Source organism: Stomoxys calcitrans, chromosome 1 (genome assembly GCF_963082655.1).
Source record: "Stomoxys calcitrans chromosome 1, idStoCalc2.1, whole genome shotgun sequence".
NCBI lineage: Eukaryota > Metazoa > Arthropoda > Insecta > Diptera > Muscidae > Stomoxys > Stomoxys calcitrans.
In genome coordinates this window covers 143,821,137-143,833,700 of record NC_081552.1, presented here as the reverse complement: position 1 = coordinate 143,833,700, position 12,564 = coordinate 143,821,137, and the positions used below count along the sequence as shown (strand labels likewise).

Below are 12,564 nucleotides of genomic sequence, written 5' to 3'. Positions count from 1 at the left end.
ACCTCATTATTTCGTACAGATTGATTGAGTTGCATGCTGTGAAAGAAATATATATATTTTTTTCGAGTATATTTACTTTTATTAAAAAAAATACTCTCTTATTTATACATCCAGAAACACTTTATTTTTTCCAACCAGAATAAATACTTGTGAGCAACATCACTAACGCTAACAGACACTCGTTACAATTAGAAGTTTGACGATCGCGTTTATTTTGCGTAAGAAAATGACTTGTCGCACAGCGACTGTGGTTGTGCTCTCAATCGGCGTCCCGAAATGTAAATTTTCCCTAGATGAAAAAACAAGCTATGACGAAACGAACACATTTCGGTAAATTTTTTCGTTTGTTTTTTTATATGGAGTTTCAACGCGAAAACCGAATATATTGGGTTGCCCAAAAAATAGTTGCGGATTTTTCATATAGTCGGCGTTGCATTCTTTCTTCTGTCAGTTATCAGCTGTTACTTTTCACTTGCTTTAGAAAAAAAGTGTAAAAAAAAGTATATTTGATTAAAGTTCATTCTAAGTTGTATTAAAAATGCATTTACTTTCTTTTGAAAAATCCGCAATTACTATTTGGGCAGCCCAATAGTACCGGCCTTTAAACACAGCTACCATTTCAATGACCACGCACCATGATGTGCCATGTAAACTTCCTATTTAATGGTCCATGTCATTCCTTCATTCCACTTTGTTCAATTCTAAACAATCGGTATATCGGTAACTGACAACTATTTAGGTCCGCACAAATTGTAAGATGTTGTGCAAAGTTCTTAAATGTATTCCTCTCCACTCATTTCCCACTTCATTCAATCATTCAATTCTAAATAATCGGTAACTTACTAGCTAACGAGCTTAGTTTCAATTGAACGCGGAAAAAGAAAAAATAAAATAAGTCCGATTCCGATTTCTTCGTGCATTTTTCTATTTTTCTTTAGAAAAACATCATATATGCCGCAAAATGACCGCGATTATTCAAAATGACAAAGTATGTTAAGTCAATTTACTGGAAAGAAAAACAAATACAGTTTATTGAAGTTTTTGTTCTAATTCGCAAATCAAGAGCAACAATAAAATGATTTCGAGTGTATGTGCTGATCGCGCTGATCTTCTTTTTCAATTGTTGTTTGTGTGTGTGTGTGGTGTAAACGCACAGATAGATATCTATTAGATACATAGAGACAGAGTGTATGTTCATGGGATATTAGTGAATTTATTATGGGGTGTGGTCGGTCACTACGCTTTCTTTGCCAACCAATGTTTATGTTCCAAATAAATGCCCAAATTTCCGTTGATGCTGCTGACCATGACCAACAATATCAAAACATAATACTCACAAACTCCCCCAACTCCTAGTATATACTTTGGGAGTACATATGAATATAAATAAGTATGTATGAGTTTGTTAGAAATGTCCAACGACGAACAGTCATTTGTTAAAACATGAATTCGCTAAATAATACAAAAAAAGAATTCAATGACGTTGACCTTCAAATTAGGCCCCTTTTTCTCATGTTGGTAAGTCAAACGTAAGTCTTTTTTTTCCTCGATTATTGCCCATCTCAGCAAAATAGACCGGTTTCAGAATTTATTGTTTGGAATGATTCTTTTGCGTTTATAATTGGTCAAAACATCTACGCTGTACGTCATACTCACTCTGTATGGACAGAAAAGTGTGTGCGTGTGTGACTGTAACATGACATCACATCTAGGAGGTAACAATCAAAAAGATATCGCACTAAGTACTAATGATGACATATCTTCACATATAGACATATAGTAATATAGAAAATATCGTACAACAGACGGACTGAAAAGGTTTTATTTTCTTAATTGCTTTTAGGCTTGTTTGCATTTTTGGTGACAATACCATTACGGTCATTCCAATTAGGAGCAGAATCGCAATAGTACAGATAAATATTCGATAACGTTTAGTCCAAACAATTGCTAAATTCATACAATGAAAATGTTTAAGGGCCAAAATTGTAGTTAATTATAAAATACCTTAAAAAAAAATATAAGGAGAGCTGAAAATCCATACAATCGGATATTGACCATTCTGTTTCTATTACAAATAGAAAAATAAATCACCTTACAGTCCCATGGCAGCCGGTGAATACGTACCGGATTGACCTGATGGAGTCTTTCATAGGCAAGGGATGCCGACTCAGTGTACGTGTTCGTCCTTTTTTCGTCATGTGAGAGGCACATCCCGGAGTGCCTACTCCGCAAGCTCCTGGTCCATGCCGGAATTGAAAAGAAACCCGGGCCCTGGTTCTGTTCGGTTTGCCAGAACCGCCTCCATAATCGGTCGGTGTCGGTTATGTGTAAACGGAGTATAGAGTGGGTGCATTTCCGATCTTGCTTTGGCCTTACATCATTACGGGAGTATAGTCATACCGAATATGTTGCAAGGTGCTGTACGAACATAGTCAAGAGTGCATCAAAAGCGTCGCCTTCAACGTCGTCGTCGTCGGATTATGTGACCTCCCTGATCTCTCCCGTGCGGCAAAATACGCAACGGCAGCATTTCAGTCCCAATATTGCCAGGCCAGTGCTGGAAAGTGTATCATTTTTGCAATTGAATTGCAACGGTCACCGAGGCAAGATCGACGAGTTAGTAGATTTTATGAGTCGGAAAAAAATATTGGTTGCAGCGATCCAGGAGACAAAGCTCACCAACACCTGCACCCTGCACAGTTGTCAATATGTTCAGTTAGAACTCGGTTACGCAAGGATCGCTTAAGATGTCGAGGAGGGGGATAAGACTTCGTGAAACACCATTCCGTGCAGTATAGGCTCATCTCGCGTGCAGTGCCTGGCGCTAAAAGCCCCTTCATGGAATATATGGGGATAGCAGACAAGTCCGGAACTGCCGAGATAGAGCTATACAACGTGTACCTGCGCCGGTCGGTAGTTGTGTCCCAATTAATGGCCACGTTTACAGGCCCGATATAAGTGGCCTTCTGTTTGAGCATAATCATCTGGTTCTAGGGGACTTTAATGCGCATTACACTTCATGGCATTCTCCCTTAAGAAAGGACCAGCGGCGTATAGCTTTGGCAGAGAAGATTGAACGCTCCACGTGTTGCACGGTGAATGAGGATGCCTCGACTAGGATTACGAGGAGGTGCAGCAATTCGCCAGACATGCCATTGCATGCCCTGATCTCCTGAGTGACGTATCCTGTTAAGCCGTCATTTCTTTAGGATCAGATCATTTCCCTATAATGCTCACCATCGACCGACCACCCGATTTTATAATCTCTGAGCCCTGGATGTTTATCAATCAGAAAAAGGCCGTTTGGGCCGGCTTCAGGGAATACACCAATCACCGCTTCAGTGAACTGACACCCCCTCAAATGTGCAAGTTGCCGAGAGGAAATTCCGAGACATCATTAACACAGCAGCCTCTCGCTTTATAGCAGCCGGTCGAATACCCCAAGTATGGCCCAATTTCGTTCCACGGACTCCTAATGCTGGCGACATTTGTGAGGTACTCTGCCTTGTAAAAACTTCTCCCCCAATAAGTGTCGCACTGCGGCACGTCGTTGGACTCTGCTATAAAAAGGAGGCCTCTTATCATTGAGCTTTAACTTGAATCGATCAGCACTCATTGATATGTTTGAAGTTTGCCCCTGTCCTTTAATGGATTGTTCATGAGCAAATTTGCATTTTTACAACTTCTCCCTGCATGCCACAGCAATTTGCGAAAAAGTCAAAAGTAGAAATAATGTCCCCAAGTCATTTGCCGACAGCACTTGAGGTGCTTACAAAGAAACCTTGTTGACCACGTACAAAGCAATTGGCCGGTCTGTGGTAAGTTATACAGCGCCAGTGTTGTCTCGTCAGCTTTGTGACACGAAGAGGAATAATATTTAGATCTGTCAGCATGCCGCTCTTTGAACTGCGACAGACATTCTCCTCAGTTCTCATATGGACCACCTCCATCAGGAGACAAAAATTGTACCCGTGCGAAGCCATAACAACATGTTGTCCAAGCAATAACTTCTGGGCCGTTATCGCAGCGACCATCCTAATCATCATCTTGAAGGTAGGTATCCACTGCCCAGAAGTCTTAAGGTAGATTTACGTGATCTAGAGCGTGAGGTCCAGTGCTACAAAAGAGAACCTCTGGATCAAAACAAAAAACCTTATATTCAAAGTTAGGCAAAAAATATTTTGTTGCTAATAGCATTGACTGGTTTCCTAGATCCCGATTTCTATGCCACTACAACTAGACTCATCAGTAGGATTTGTCAAACTCGACACATGCTTTTTTCTCATTGCTTGGTATCTGCGAATTTTTCGATAACGTAATTAATCGAGTTTTATAAAGAAAAGAATGAATGAAATCAGCACATTTATTTATACTTGCGTTCACGAGCTGCCAACATGCCAAGCATTGACCATCAACACGAGCAGACAAAGATCCTTAAAGATAAGGACGTTGTGAAATGTTATCTAAACAATTTCTCGCTCGCTACACTCACAATCTATGCGATCTGTAGTTTGAGCCGAGGCTGTAGTCGAGTCCGAACAGCGTGTCTCAGTGCGACAATTCTTTGAGAAGAAGTTTTTACATGGCTTCTCAGTTTTTACGTGGCCTCAATTAGGTTATGCAATCTAATCATACGAATATGGTGGACACCCACCACCAAATCTACTCTGGTACAATTGAGTTATGGTTGGTGTAGCAAATTGAAGTAGTATCGAAGTTAGATAGATACTATCCCCGATATTTGCCCTGCATGCCCACAGGACCCCATGACACCAATCATCTATCTGCATATATACATTCGCGGCCTACAACGTACTAATCTAACTGCAGTCACAGTGGACCGCTCCAATTGACGTGGCCTGGAGTTTGATCTGCGGACCAAAAACGGGTCGGAGTAATCTATGAACAAATTGAAAATTTTGCAAATGAACATTCCTTTAGGGGACTGGGGCAAATTTCTCACATATCAATGAGTCCTGTCCGATTCAAGTTTAAGCTCAATGATAAGGGACCTCCATTCTATAGCCCACCTCTTTGGGGAGATGTTTTTACATGGCATAGTACCTCACAAAAGCCTGTTTAGGAGGAGATAACCAACGCCGACAATTTCTTCTGATGTTTACCCCAGTATTCGGACCCAGGCGCTCAGCGTCATAGGTGGACATGCTTTAACTTTATTATTCTAGTACTATAATTTATAATCTTGTTTTACTAGAAATACAAATAAATAAACAAATAAAATCGATTGGGATGCTCCCTATACGGAGGAGCTGGAACTGCAGTCGCAAACAATCAGCGGTATCGAGTCTAGAGTCCAGCTGGCATTGGCTCTTGTTAAATACTGTGTGTCTATGATACACGAAAATTATGAGCTATGCTGTCAAAAACGAACTTAGTATCGGAATTTAATAGGGTAAAGATTGCGGATGATAGTGCGGCAATTGGATTTCCATCAGATATTTTGATCTGTCGCCGCTATGCTATCCCAATGGGCTGCAAATAATCCAAGTGAGCCTGTTACAGACTGCCAATATAACACAAAATAGAATTTTGATGGTTCTAATTCTTATTATTGTAGCAGTGTGTTGTACACTGAGTCGGCAGCCCTTGCCGATGAAGATCTTCATCGGGTCAATCCGCTACGTACAACCGGCTGCCATGGGATTGAATTTCTCTTATATAATTCTAATAATAATTCTTATTTCTCTGAAGCACACCCAACTTCTCAATCAATCACCCCAATCAGCGAGGCCTGGGACACAAATGTTTTTCTCTCAGAATGGGATCATGGTCACAATCCTAAGGAAGGGTGACCTCATCCAGTGTAAAAACTGGAGAGGCATAAAATTACTAAACACAATAAATAAGGTAATGGCAAGCCTGCTGCTTCAGCGTATTTCGCCTGAACTTGACTGCATTTTGCGAAAAAAAAGAACAGGCGAGTTTCCGGCCAGGACATTCATGTGCCGACCACATCAACTCCTTGCGTATAATCATTGAACTGTCTGCAGAACTTAATACACACCTATACCTTTTAATCATCGACTTTGAGCTTGCTTTTGACACGGTTCCTGATCCCATGGCAGCCGGTACGTACGTACCGGATTGACCCGATGGAATCCTTCATCGGCAAGGGCAGCCGCCTCAGTGTACGACACACTGCTACAACGAAAACGAAGACGACGGTTTCGCGAAGCTTTATTTGAAGGACGCTTTTGAATAAGGGCATCCCAGAAAATATTGTGACGCTATTTAGTGAGCTCTATAGAAATTCTGCAATTTTAGTCCGTTTCAATGGAAAACACAGCCGTCCTTTCGGGATCGATAAAGAAGTGAAGCAGGGGTGCATCTTATTGATGGTATTTTTGATTCTACTAGATTCCGTCTTAGGGGCGACAAATGCTGTCGACATCAACTACGCGGATGATATTTGCCTCTTTGCGCATTGCTTTAGGAATTGGAACGCTTGAATGAAAACGCGCCAAAGTAGGCCTGAAAATAAACATAGCTATAAACGTCCATGTCATTGAAGATGTTGATAAAATTTCCTATCTTGGCAGCAAAATTACAAAGGAGGGAGGATCGAAAGCAGAAATCCGCGAATGCATCAACAATGCTAGAAGCGCCTTTCTTAAACTCAAAAAGTTTGGAGATACAGGACATCTCACATAATACAAAAGTCAGAATCTTCACAAGTAGTGTGAAATCTATTTTATTATATGGCTGTACAACTTGGAGCTTAATACAAGCGAATACCCCCGAAATCCAAGTTTTTATAAATCGCTGTCTACCACAAATACTTCGAACTTTTTGGCAAATCGTATTTCAAATGAAGAATTGCAAATAAAACACAAACACTACCCCTGTCGATGTAGAAATTCGAAAGAAAAAATGTACTTGGTTGGGTCAGATCTTACGCCGACCGCTCGATGATATAGCAAGCAATGTGCTACAGTGGAATCCGCAAGAACAGCGAAGGAGGGGAAGTCCGAGAAACAAATGGATCCGCTGTACGTAAAGAGAGTTGGATTCGACCCATATATCGTTGATCCAAGGCTTTGGCCAACAATAAAGTTAAATGGAGGGAGCTTTTTGATGTCCTATGTTCACAACGAGATTTTTTCTATTGGTATTATGGTATTGGATCAGACATTAAAAAAAAAGCAACTCCGAAAGTTGTAAACATGGTGCGTAACATACGAAAAATGTAATATGACAAATGGATTTTGGAACAAAAATGCAACTTTTTCGATTAAATGGATTAAAAGACAAAAACACATATGGAAATACAAGCCTATCGTATTTGACGCACATAAGACAAGTCTTATATCAAAGCTTTTGAGCAAACGACTCGATTTCCCTTCATAATGCTCGTAAAACTACTCGTTTTTACTTCAAAATTTATAAGGGCAAAACGACTCGTTTGCCACAGAAATGAGTTATTCAAAACATTTGTGCCCCAATAAACGCATAAATTGTGCTTAATGAATACAGCATGCTAATGTCAAGGGACCGGTCGGTGGATACTGCCCATACGAGGTTGTGCATAAAATAGAAGAATCCTTCGATGCCAAAACGTGCGGACCGACACACTGATCCAATCCTTAGACCAGTACTGATTCAATGTGCTAAGGAACAGCTCGATAAATTGTGTGTCCCATGACATAAATATAAGAGAGAAAGTGGCACAAGGCACGCCACAGGGGGAATTTTATTGCCACTCCTATGCGTGACCCTTGCGGACCTAGTACGGATGCTGACTGAGGAGGGATTTGAACCTTGTTATAATACCCAGAGAATACTGAAATATTCCTGTTCACGAGCAAGATGAAGATGGGCCAATTTAATCAAAAAAATTTAGTCAAAAACTTAGGTGTGATCTTGGACAGGAAACTGGCGCAAATAACTCTCCTTGTCATATCGAACGTAATAGGCACTCAGTATTTGTGCAAGAGCCTGTGCCACCCGTCACTAAGACTCTCCATTCGATACCGCTGATTGCAGCTACAGCTACTCCGGATGGAGCATTCCACTATCCGCAACTTGTGGACGCGCCTGGTAGCTGACAGCTAAGCTTCTCGTGACAGCAATGAACACCACACAGATCGGACCACAATGTGCCAGCTTGTGTGGTGATCACAGCTATCCCGTGTCGGGAAGTGTCACATTCGCGAGCGTACTAAGAAGGCTCACAGATGTTGGGCACCATGTAGACGGGCCGTAGACTCGAAATGAGGCCTGAATCCGAGGATAGTTCACTGGCTCTACAGGAGCGTGACTAGACCAATACTTACTTACGCCTGATTAGTTTTGTGGACTGCTATGGAGAAAAAATGCAACGTACGGACCATACAACGGTTTCAGAGAACATGTTATCTTGGCATAGGTGTTGCGACCACACCCACTAGGGCACTGGACCCATTGACATACAGATTAAGTGTGAGGCATCCACTGCGGCTATGAGACTTAAGGCGATGGGAAAATAAATTGAGGATGAGAGCAGCTCATACCATCGCGGTATATTCGAGGCGACAATAGGGAACCTGGTTAACTTTTCGGGCCGACGCAGTCCGAGTTAAGGGCGTGGGCGACGAATGCGCTTGCAACACTGGAACAGCGAAACGGTCGGTAGGGCGACGAAAATCCTATGGGGGCATCCAAATCGTGTGAAGACGAGACTTTTACTGAAAGGAAGCAAGAAGGAGGTCAGGAAAGCTATTGGTATCATAACGGGACACATAGGACTATGAGTTCACTTATGTAAAATCGGTGCGGCAAGTGATAGCATATGTAGGGCATGCGGGGAAGACGAAGAGACGTTGAAGCATTTCCTTTGTCATCGCCCGGCTTTCGCATCTAACGGATACTGACACTTAGGTGGGGACACAATACCAGACGTAAACCAACTTAGGGGCGTGTCATGGAAAACAATAAATGATTTTATAAGTAGCACGTTATTCCTAACATAGAGTTTCTTTTTCGATGTTACTTTTTGTTTAGTATTTAGTGCGCACAACAAGAAAAAATTAAATTTCCAAATCATCTCAACTAGTGTGAGCGGTTGAGATGGTTTTCAAAACGACATAAGCTAAACGAGTCAAGGAAGACATATCGTTATGAATACAGAAAGTGCCAGCTCGTAATAATAGTGATAGAGGCTTTAGAGTTCTTAAATAACACACTTTAAGATGTTTTTTTTTTGCTAAACTATTCTTTGAAAAGAAAGCAATAAACAACGTTCTAAAGCCGGACAATGTACTGCAATGGAATCTCAATTCTAAAATAAAAATAAAATTGAGTTTAGATAATAACAGAATTTATTTAAAGACACAATATGAACTTCTAGGATATTCTAAATAGACTGAATTGATAAATATTTGATAAGAATACTAAAGTATAGATTTTCTATTACTCAAAATTCATAATGTACTATGATTGAAAACTACTTCAATACCCCTTCTCAATCCGATCCAGTACAGTTGCATATATTCTTAAAACATATTTTATCTAACGATTTCGTGCAAATTATTATTCGGTTTTAATTTAATTAAATCACAGACAACGTGATGTATGTTATCAATATGCTTTGCTCGTTTCATTTCAACGTTTGAAGCCATGCATATTGAACCATTGTTGTCTTCGCAAATAATGACTGGTTCATAACCCGTAGATCTCCAAATAGTCCTCAGATCCACGCTGCTGAATCGAAAGCAATGTGTTCCGCCTCGCTGGAAGATGTTGTCACGGTTCTGGACTAGGATACAGTACAGCCAAATACTTTGAAAATATATATACACTGACAGATTTCCTATCATTACTGTCACTACTCCAATCAGCATCGGCGTACTCATTCGGTTCATAAACAAGTTTTCGGCCCAAAGACCCTTTCAACTATCTCAGAACCCTTTTAGGAGATATTCAATGTTCTTCTGAAGACTGTTGTTGAAACCTTTCAAGAAAACCAACATGATACCATATATCGGTTCTCATTCAAAGCATTATATACATCAAACTTCCCAGTGGTTCTTTGTAAGGTTTCTTAATGTTTGAGTTTTCCTTTCCATTTTCCTTAATTGCACTCCCTCGTCCATCGGCGTTTTACAGCATTACACTCTTGCACTCACTCACTCATTGAAAACTTCCATTTTACATTCTTAATATTAGCTTCTTGAGGCAACATCAATATATTGTTCTGTACTTCAACTTTCTTTCCAAAGAAAAATTTCAATTTTCCTCTCTCAGACAGTCCAAATTGTTTTGACAATTCACATTTTAAGTTGTAAACAGAAGTAATATTAGTTTGCAACTATTAAAAAATCATCCACATGCATACTATGGTTAAAATGTTAACCATTCTTTTTTTGTCATTTGAAGTTGATTTCCCTATAAAATGTTAACCATTCGTTAAACATGTAGAAGGAAGAAGAAGTCTCAAATAAAGACTTTACTTTGGGTTGGGAAATTTTCGGTAACGAAAGTTTCGCTTAAGATATGGTAATGCATTTGTTACGGTAACGATAATTTCGCCAGAGGTGCATACTGCCCTTAATTCGGAAAATAATTCTTATTAAGCTGAGACATTTATGTCGCCAATGAAAAATAGCTGTGTAGAATACAAGATGGCGACAAAAACATCGATTTATTATTTCGGCCGAATTTTAATCATTTTTGGCTAATTAAGTAAATATATGCTGAAATTAATCGTTTTTATTTGCAAATAACTTTATTGGATGTTGCATGGAGCTATTAAAACATACATTTCCATTCGTTGTTGCATGAAAAAATTCATCAATGCCTATTATGTCATCCTGTTACGCAAATAAAATTTCATTTGAGCTGCGTACCTGCAAGCGAAATTTTTGGTAACGGTACCGTTAACGAAAATTTCCTTTAGGATATGTTAATTCATTTCTTATGATTACGAAAATTTCGCCAGAGGTACATACTGAGCTTTATTCATAAATTGTTTTAATAAATAAACCGGCTAACAGGCATCTCACCTACAGAGTTTGCAAATAAGATGCATGGCTGTATAGCACACGACATGGACTGCGACATTTCCTATCAAACGTACCATTAATTTTAAGTCTAATTTCCTTGCTTTCATTTGCCTGTCACGTTTTTAAGCTTTTTTCAAATTTTCCCATTTTTGTTAGTAAACAAGAACTTTAAAGTTGAATCTTAATAAAAATTGTAGAATAGTTATGAATTGTGTTGTTCTACCTTCTTTGCTATATGGGTTATCCGAAATCTTATATATAAAAATAGATTCGGCTGAACCGATTTTTTTTGAAATTTTCACTGATTTCCGCCTTACCCCAATTTTCAGAAACGCCAGATCTCGGAGATAGGTGGTGCGATTTAAGCGAAATTTTGTGTGCTCTCTTATTGATATCCAAATTTCGGGTAGGGTACCCAGGGGGGCGCTCCATCCCCAAAACCTACCAAATATATATATACACCAATCACGACAATATGGGACTCAAATGAAAGGTATTTTAGATTAGAGTTTTTAGAGTAGAACAGAATCTGATATAAATTTTCAAAGCTATGTCACTGAGTGGCCACCCCATCCCCCAAAACACCCCCCAAACCGAACATGTTTGCTGACTTTGGAAAAATGGGGCTCAAATGAAAGGTATTTGGGAGTAGACCATGAATCTGATATCAAAATTCGGGACCAACTGTCTAGGGATCGTCCCACCACCATAACATCCCTCAAATAGCACGTATTTTCTCACCATGACAATTTGGGTCCAAAAGAGAGCGGAGCTCGCTATTGCTAGTTTTTAGGGCCCATACTTATTCTTAAATAAAAGGTATTTGAGATAAGGAAACGAATTTAATATCCAATTTTGAGACCAATGGCAATGTGGGTTTCAAATAAATGATATTTGAGAGTATTTCACGATGCTGTTAATTTGTAGGACTAAGAGCTTCTGGGTGTCAAATGCCAGGTATTGGGGAGTAGAGCGCACCACTTTCGGGACCAATTTTCTGGAGGTCTACCCATATGGGGCTTAAATAAAGGTATTTGGGAGTAGAATACGAATCTGATATCCAAATGTGTGACCATGTATTTGTGGCACCGGCCCTTGCTCAAAAAGTACAAATTGCCGACCATGGTAATATGTGACTAAAATGAAAGGTATTTGGGACTGGAAAACTAATTTCATAACCAATTTTTGGGGCCAAATGTTTGGGACGCTTTACCCGATAAACGCTTCATCCCATAAACTCCCCTTAAACCAATGGTAATATGAGGTTTAAATAAATGGTATTTGAGAGTAGGGCCCGATCATGATATATTTTTCATTTTATTCTATATAAAGTAAAAGAAGACGCAGCGGAGCGGGCCGGGTTCAGCTAGTATTCATATAAATGAACACGTAGCGTAGGAAATAAACACGTCCCATAAAAATGAAACTGCGCTAATGGGATAAAAAAATCCGCTCACATTACCTTGAGTTGTTGAAAATCCTTCTGGAACAACTATATATATTTCCACTTGCAAAACACCGTGTAGAAAGGCAGTCTGGACATCCAGCTGTTCTAAGCATACAT

At 39.7% G+C, this 12,564-nt stretch overlaps 1 protein-coding gene and 1 long non-coding RNA gene across 3 annotated transcripts in view; both read left to right on the top strand.

Annotated features, from left to right (window-relative positions):
* The window catches only part of LOC106087780 (ankyrin-3), a 202,317-nt gene that overhangs the window by 39,137 nt on the left and 150,616 nt on the right, over window positions 1-12,564 (top strand). The gene's annotated exons all lie outside the window — the stretch shown is intronic.
* Window positions 10,503-11,209, top strand: LOC131995779 (uncharacterized). Its single transcript, XR_009397629.1, has 2 exons — window positions 10,503-10,938; window positions 11,007-11,209. It is a non-coding gene; the product is annotated as an uncharacterized LOC131995779 (long non-coding RNA).